Below are 8,363 nucleotides of genomic sequence, written 5' to 3'. Positions count from 1 at the left end.
TCTTTTATTCTCTTTAACTTCATTTATTGAATCTCGAGTCGAGTTATTTTCAAGAGAAATCAAAACTTAAGCCCAAAAATATTTTTCAAATGAATTTTTGATGAAGTCTTTCATTAAATTTTGACCAGCAGCTCTGTCATAATTTCATTATTATTAGACGAAAAATAAATCCATCCCTCGAAAAAACAGACAGAAAACAAAAAGGTATAAATTATGAATACAAATTCGTGGAAATTCGGTAGATGAGGCAGAGAGAGAGAGACGAAAATTCAATCAACGAATATTGTTTTTGATACCTTTTCCGTCCTCCCATCATTTTTTGTGTGTGATATTTTTGGATGATATTTTGATAGGCTTGATGATGATGATGTACCTTCAATTTCCAAGTAAATATTATTTATTTGAAAGTGACTTCTCTCCCTTTTTTTCTGCAAAAATAAAAATATTTGTATAAAACATGAGTTAATTTGCATGCCAAATTTAAAAAAAATCAGTTGAAAATCCTCAAAGGAACAAAAAATAATTTTTTTTTGTTTGTTATCGATCAGAAATTTCAGAGGGGAAGTCGAAAATAAATTAATGCAACAAAAAATCCATAAATATCTGTGCGGATTCAAATTCAACTCGACGCTCGTTCTACTTGCATGGCTCTCATGATTGATTTATACACATCACAATATATCAATATCACAGAATTTTTTATTTATTTTATTTTTTTCAGGTTAGAAATCAGCTCGACGAGGAAAATTTTTGTCCGACGATGGGTTTCAATGCGCTTTTATGTCCTGCATGACGCAAGTTTTTATCAAACATTTTTTATCGCATCAGTTTCTGCACGAAAATCCATAAAAATGATGCCAGGATGTTGTTGTTGGGTGCATGGCTGTGACGTGAGATGAAAGTTACGAGACATAAGTGAATGAAACAGTGAACAAAAATAAACAAAATCAAACGCCAGGCATACAAATCCACTATTTAAGGGGATAAAAAGTTAGACTTTGTGTGCGAGCGTTTGAATTTTTTTTTCATTTTTGTACATAAATCATAAATAAATGTATAAAATTGTAGGAGCGAGATTTTTGCATGAAATCAATCTGTGGATCAAAGGGAATAAGGGGTAACATGAAAAGTTTAATACATTTTTTTCAAATAGTTTTTTTTATTTTTGTTAATATTTATTTTTTGTTAATTTTAATAATTTTTTATTATATTTTTTAATTTTTTGAATATTTTTTAAAAATTTTTTTTTAATTTTTTAAATTTTTTTTTTTTATTTTTTTTTTTTTTTTAATTTTTTTTTAATTTTTAACTTTAATTAATTTTTATTTTTTTTTTATTTATTTATTTTTATTTTTAAGTTTTTTAATTTTTTTTTTTTTATTTTAATTTTTTAAATTAATTTAATTTTAATTTAAATTAATTTTTTTAAATAATTTTTTTTTAATTATTTTTTTATATTTTTAGCTTATTTTACGGAGAACAAGAAATTTCAAGGTCCAGCATTGAAGAGTTATTATGAGCTACGAAACGGGATTCTTTACTTGACACCCTTGAGGAAAAAAATCACGATGAACAAACAAAACGAATACTCACCTGAGACACGGAACAAAAAATCAACCAATATCAACACAAATATTCCTCTAACGAACATCCCTCGTTTGCATCAAAGACTCTGATTTGAAACGCACTCGAAAAATTTATGATGTTCAATATTTTTTTATGCTTCCTTTTTTTCACATGACAAAAACGAATCAAAACGTCGCCCCGGGCTTCCAGGAAGGAAAATGAATGTTCAAACATTCCCGCAACATTTTTTGATTATTATTACTTACATATCGTGTCATGTTGCCTTCAGGTCAAAATCCTTACAACTGTCCGAAAAATCAAATTTAACTCCCTTTCCTCATTGCATCGCCCAAAATTAAAGGCAGAGTGAATATTCGAAAATAATAATTGAAAATGTTCCTTTTATTGTCTTTCTCGAATGTAAACATTTTGTGCCTCAAGTCGAGCGATGCAACGACGACGATGACACGAAAGAGGAGTTCTGTAAATTGTGTCAAATTTTGGTCATTTCATTCCATTGCACATACATTTCTCAATGTATATTTAAATTGTTGAGACCAAATATTTGACACAGGAACACAAATAACTCTCGAGTACATTTGAATTTTTGGGTGTACTTTTGCATGGCTTTCATGCAATACAAGGGAAATCTCGGAAATCATGGCAGTAGATTTGCATTAAATGATGTAAAATTGGTCCGTTGTTGCTATGGTTCGAAAGTTCTGTGAGGAAATGAAAAATTTATTAGATGAGAATTTAAGTTTTGAGAAGAAAATTATTTTTTTGTGTAATTTTTACATTACGTTTAAAAATTTAATTAATTTTTTTAAAATTAATTTATTAATTTTTTTATAATTTAGTTTTAATTAAAAAATTTAATCAAAAATTATAAAGACTTATTTTTTGTAACTTAAAAATTTTAAATTAATTTTTAAAAGAGTTATTACAATTTTTGATTAATTTTTTAAAAAATTATTATAAATAAATAAAATAATATTTTTTATTTTATTTATTTTTTAATTATAATTTATAATAATTATTATTTTTTAAAATTAATTTTTATAATTTTTTAATTAAATTTATTTATTTTATTATTTTTTCAAAAATATTTATTTTAATATAATTTTTAAAAAAAATTTAAAATTAATAAAAATTAAAATTAAAAAATTTAAAATTAATTAAAATCAAATTTAAATTAAAATAAATAAAAAAAATAAAAAAACGACAATTAATAAAGTTGAAAAGTGAAAAAAAAACTTTCGACAAAACCTAAAAAAATAAAATCAAAAAAATTAAAAAAAAAATTAAAAAAATTAGAGCTTATAAATTATCCTTAAAACTGATCAAAATAGAAAATATTTAAAAATATAAAATTAAAAGAAAATCTCAACATCATCTCAAATCTTGAGATAAAAAAAAAACAATTCTTTTTAATCCAAACCAAGCACATCCAATAACTAATTCCGCTCAACGTGCGCGACATAAAACAACTGTAACATTTTCCTCATCGCCGCTAATTAATTTTTCTCTATCTCAGCATGGACCCTTTCAATATTTATTTATTTATCTGACAACCTCTGCTCTTACTCAACTTCTCTCCGTACATTTTCTATGAAGGTACATTGAATCCGAATTATCTTGTCTTGTTCATTAATAAATATTTTTCTTTCTACTTCATTTCATTGAAACTTTGCACTGAGCTTTCGTAAAGTACCTACAGAGAACGAAGAAAGAACAAACAAGACACTTTTCTCAATAAATAGTTGAAGGAATTACAGTCCATTATTCTTCTTTTACTTACAACTTTATAAACTTCTTTATTTATTTTTTGTTTCGTATTTAAAGTTTATTATTGTTACTTGCTTCTCTCTCGTGCTCGGTTCATCTGTTTTTCCTCGCAAAGTTATTGATCCATCGATGGGCTTAAAAGCAGGCGGATAGAGAGAAATATTGCTCGTACAAACTAGAAGAAAAAGTAATAAATATACAATAAAACTGCAAGAATGTAATAATAATGGCAACACACATCAGATAAGCAGCGAGCAAGAAAAGAAGAGGCACTGATCTGAAAATATTGCAATTTTTGTTCAAAATACGGAAAGATTACAATTTATTGTTATGTCTTGTAACTTTATCAAATATTGAAGCATAATTGACAGAAATCGAGGTCATCCATTTTTTTTCCGTGTCTAACGGCGAAAAAAACATTTTTCTTTCTTAATCTTTAAACAGCGTGCGAGACGAAACGAGAAAATGAGAAAAAATGGCAATTTCTTCTGCACCATTAACCGCCTTATGTCCATTCGTTCGCCATTTAAGTGCATTTTTTCAGTCCCTTAACGTTCTTTTGTCTCACAGCCTCGTTCTCGACTATAACTTTTAATGCATCTCGTCATCGCAGACACCGTATTATCATCATCAAGGTCTATAAAATCCTAAAAGTAATCATAAAATTTGATATTTTATTGCTGCTGAGTGTCGTCCATGCTTGTCTTCGTTGCTCTTCTTTTCCCGCTTCTCTTCATATTTGGCTGGATTTGCGTTGTTCGTGCAGTTTTTCACATTTTTTCGTCGTTGAAGGAATTTTTCTTCGTACAGTAATAATAATTTAATGTCCTTTGAATGCTTTTGCATGAGCAAAGCGTGCATTCTTTTGATGTTTAACGGAAATGGAATGCAAGGATTTGTGAGAAATGTTAACAAGGACTTGCTTTTTTTATAAAAAAAAATAATCGAACGAATTAAAAAACTTAAATAAAAATTTAAAAAAAATTTATAAAAAAATCAAAAAAAAAAAAAATAATTTAAAAATAATAAAAAATATAAATAAAAAAAAAAATTATAAATAAAATTAAATAAAAAAATTAAAAAAAATGAGAAAAAATTTTTTAAAAATAAAATGAAAAATAAATAAATAAAAATGAAAAAAAAAAAAAATTTAAAAATAATAAAAAATGAAATAAAAAAAATTATAATAAAATATTTAAAAAATAAATGAGAATTTTTTTTTTCAAAACTCAAAAAAAAAAAATCTAAAAATCTGAAGAATTTGAGAAATTAAAATGAAATATAAAATAAACAAAAAAAAAAAAAAAAAAAAAAAAAAAAAGTTAGAAATTATTAAAAATTAATTAAAAAAATTAATAAATACCTAAGTAAAATAAATAAATAAAATAAAATAAAAACACAAACAAAATATTTTTTTTAATTAAATAATAAAAATAAAAAAAATATTTTAAATTAAAGAAATAAAAAAATAAATAATATTTAAAAAAATAGAAAAAGTAGTCGTCTAAAGAACGACATACTATACCGCATTTCGATATTACATAAATATCTTTATTGTTGTCCTCACTTTACAATTTCATACTCCTCATTTCAATTTTCCGAACTTTTTATCAACTACAGACTTTCCATTGAAATGCATATATTTCATAATTTTGTACCCCTAATTTCACATTTTCGTACTCCTCGAAAAAGAAGAAAAACGGTCATGAAATTTTTCAAGTCAAGTTTTAATCAACTTTCGATGGATTTCAAAGCTAAAATTGAATAAATATTCATTCTAAAGTTCATTTCTGTTCATATTGGGTCGATATTTGACGTAACAAAAAAATCAGAGTTTGGAGGTTCAAACTCTGATTTTTTTTGCAAGTCATTTTTTGATCACTTTTAAGCCTAAAATTGAATAAATATTCATTCTAAAGTTCATTTCTGTTCATATTGGGTCGATATTTGACGTAACAAAAAAATCAGAGTTTGGAGGTTCAAACTCTGATTTTTTTTTGCAAGTCATTTTTTGATCACTTTTAAGCCTAAAATTGAATAAATATTCATTCTAAAGTTGATTTCTGTTCATATTGGGTCGATATTTGACGTAACAAAAAAATCAGAGTTTGGAGGTTCAAACTCTGATTTTTTTTGCAAGTCATTTTTTGATCACTTTTAAGCCTAAAATTGAATAAATATTCATTCTAAAGTTCATTTCTGTTCATATTGGGTCGATATTTGACGTAACAAAAAAATCAGAGTTTGGAGGTTCAAACTCTGATTTTTTTTGCAAGTCATTTTTTGATCACTTTTAAGCCTAAAATTGAATAAATATTCATTCTAAAGTTCATTTCTGTTCATATTGGGTCGATATTTGACGTAACAAAAAAATCAGAGTTTGGAGGTTCAAACTCTGATTTTTTTTGCAAGTCATTTTTTGATCACTTTTAAGCCTAAAATTGAATAAATATTCATTCTACAGATGATTTCTGATCATATTGGGTCGATATTTGATGAAACAAAAAAATCAGCGTTTGGAAGTAAAAACGCTGATTTTTTTACATGTCATTTTTTGATCACTTTTAAGCCTAAAATTGAATTAATATTCATTCTACAGATGATTTCTGATCATATTGGGTCGATATTTGACGTAACAAAAAAATCAGAGTTTGGAGGTTCAAACTCTGATTTTTTTTGCAAGTCATTTTTTGATCACTTTTAAGCCTAAAATTGAATAAATATTCATTCTACAGATGATTTCTGATCATATTGGGTCGATATTTGATGAAACAAAAAAATCAGCGTTTGGAAGTAAAAACGCTGATTTTTTTTGCAAGTCATTTTTTGATCACTTTTAAGCCTAAAATTGAATTAATATTCATTCTACAGATGATTTCTGATCATATTGGGTCGATATTTGATGAAACAAAAAAATCAGCGTTTGGAAGTAAAAACGCTGATTTTTTTACATGTCATTTTTTGATCACTTTTAAGCCTAAAATTGAATAAATATTCATTCTACAGATGATTTCTGATCATATTGGGTCGATATTTGATGAAACAAAAAAATCAGCGTTTGGAAGTAAAAACTCTGATTTTTTTTGCAAGTCATTTTTTGATCACTTTTAAGCCTAAAATTGAATAAATATTCATTCTAAAGATGATTTCTGATCATATTGGGTCGATATTTGATGAAACAAAAAAATCAGAGTTTGGAAGTAAAAACGCTGATTTTTTTACATGTCATTTTTTGATCACTTTTAAGCCTAAAATTGAATTAATATTCATTCTACAGATGATTTCTGATCATATTGGGTCGATATTTGATGAAACAAAAAAATCAGCGTTTGGAAGTAAAAAAGCTGATTTTTTTACATGTCATTTTTTGATCACTTTTAAGCCTAAAATTGAATTTAATAATATTCATTCTAAGATTTTCTGATCATATTGGGTCGATATTTGAAAAAAAAAAAAACATCAGCGTTTGGATCACTTTTTTAAATTAAAAAAAAATCTGATTTTTTTTTTACAAAATTGTCAAAAGATGATTTCTGATCAAATATTCAATTGATCACTTTTAAGCCTAAAATTGAATTAATATTCATTCTACAGATGATTTCTGATCATATTGGGTCGATATTTGATGAAACAAAAAAATCAGCGTTTGGAAGTAAAAACGCTGATTTTTTTACATGTCATTTTTTGATCACTTTTAAGCCTAAAATTGAATAAATATTCATTCTACAGATGATTTTTTAATATCATATTTGCTACTGAACTCAAAGTCAAAAACGCTGAGAAAAATCACTTTTAAGCCTAAAATTGAATTATTCATTCTACAGAGTTTTTAAATAAAAAATCAAGTTAAATGATATTTTTAATGAAATCCAACACAAAAGCCGACTTCTTCTCATCATCTTCCTTCCTCCCGTTCCTTTTGCCTTCGTCATCGTTGCATTGTTCAGCTGCTGACTGAAAGCAAACAAACAAACACAATTGATTGAAATGTCTTTGAGTTTCTCTTTCCCTTCGATATCAAGCACGCCAAGTAACCTTTTTTGTCGACAAAAGTGATTCGTTATCACTCCATTCTCCTTTGTTAACTTTTGAATTCCTTTTCAAAGAGCTCATCAAGACGAGAAAAAAAATCAAACAGAAAAATTTTTGATCACTTTTAAGCCTAAAATTGAATTAATATTCATTCTACAGATGATTTCTGATCATATTGGGTCGATATTTGATGAAACAAAAAAATCAGAGTTTGGAGGTTCAAACTCTGATTTTTTTGCAAGTCATTTTTTGGCAAAAAAAATCAATTCTAATTCGTTATCACTCCATTCTCCTTTGTTAACTTTTGAATTCCTTTTCAAAGAGCTCATCAAGACGAGAAAAAAAATCAATTGGAAAGATCGCAAACTGAATTAATTAATTATTTGCAGGGAATTGAATGAAGTTTAGTTGAAAATTTTTAATTAAAAAATCCTCTTTATCAACTTTGAACTTTTTCGTTTTGTTTTTCCGAGAATCCATTAAATTTTTTTTTTGTTGCAAAAACGAACCGCTTTAAAGACACGTGCAACCAGAAAAGAGCATTTTCATGTAAAACTCTTAAAAAAACCCTTTTTTGTCAATTTTCATTGATATTTAGTTCTCACTCACGGGAACATGACATGAAAACCTCTTAACATAAAATCCATTGAAAATAGTTTTTGTGTGAAAATTTCGTTGCAACATTTCACGTTGGTCCAGATTACAAATATCAATATCCCTTCCAACCTTTTTTGGTGCGTTTTACGTCGTTCTAAAAATCATTTTGAATCGTCGTCGTTCGGATCGGAAGTGGGCGATAATGGCATGACATGAGTTATGTATCGATTGCTCTCTGCGAATCGACGCAGTAATGCAGGGGGAAGTAAGACTAATATTGATTTAGGGTCATAGGTGCCAAAATGTTTGTTTGTCAGTTGATTTCCTGCAGAATTTTTTGCTCGTTCTCGAACGTTTTTAAGGTAAAAATTAAATTTTCT

This window comes from Culicoides brevitarsis, chromosome 2 (genome assembly GCF_036172545.1).
Source record: "Culicoides brevitarsis isolate CSIRO-B50_1 chromosome 2, AGI_CSIRO_Cbre_v1, whole genome shotgun sequence".
NCBI classification, from domain to species: Eukaryota; Metazoa; Arthropoda; class Insecta; order Diptera; family Ceratopogonidae; genus Culicoides; species Culicoides brevitarsis.
The sequence above is the reverse complement of the archived record's forward strand: the minus strand, read 5'-3'. Positions refer to the sequence as shown.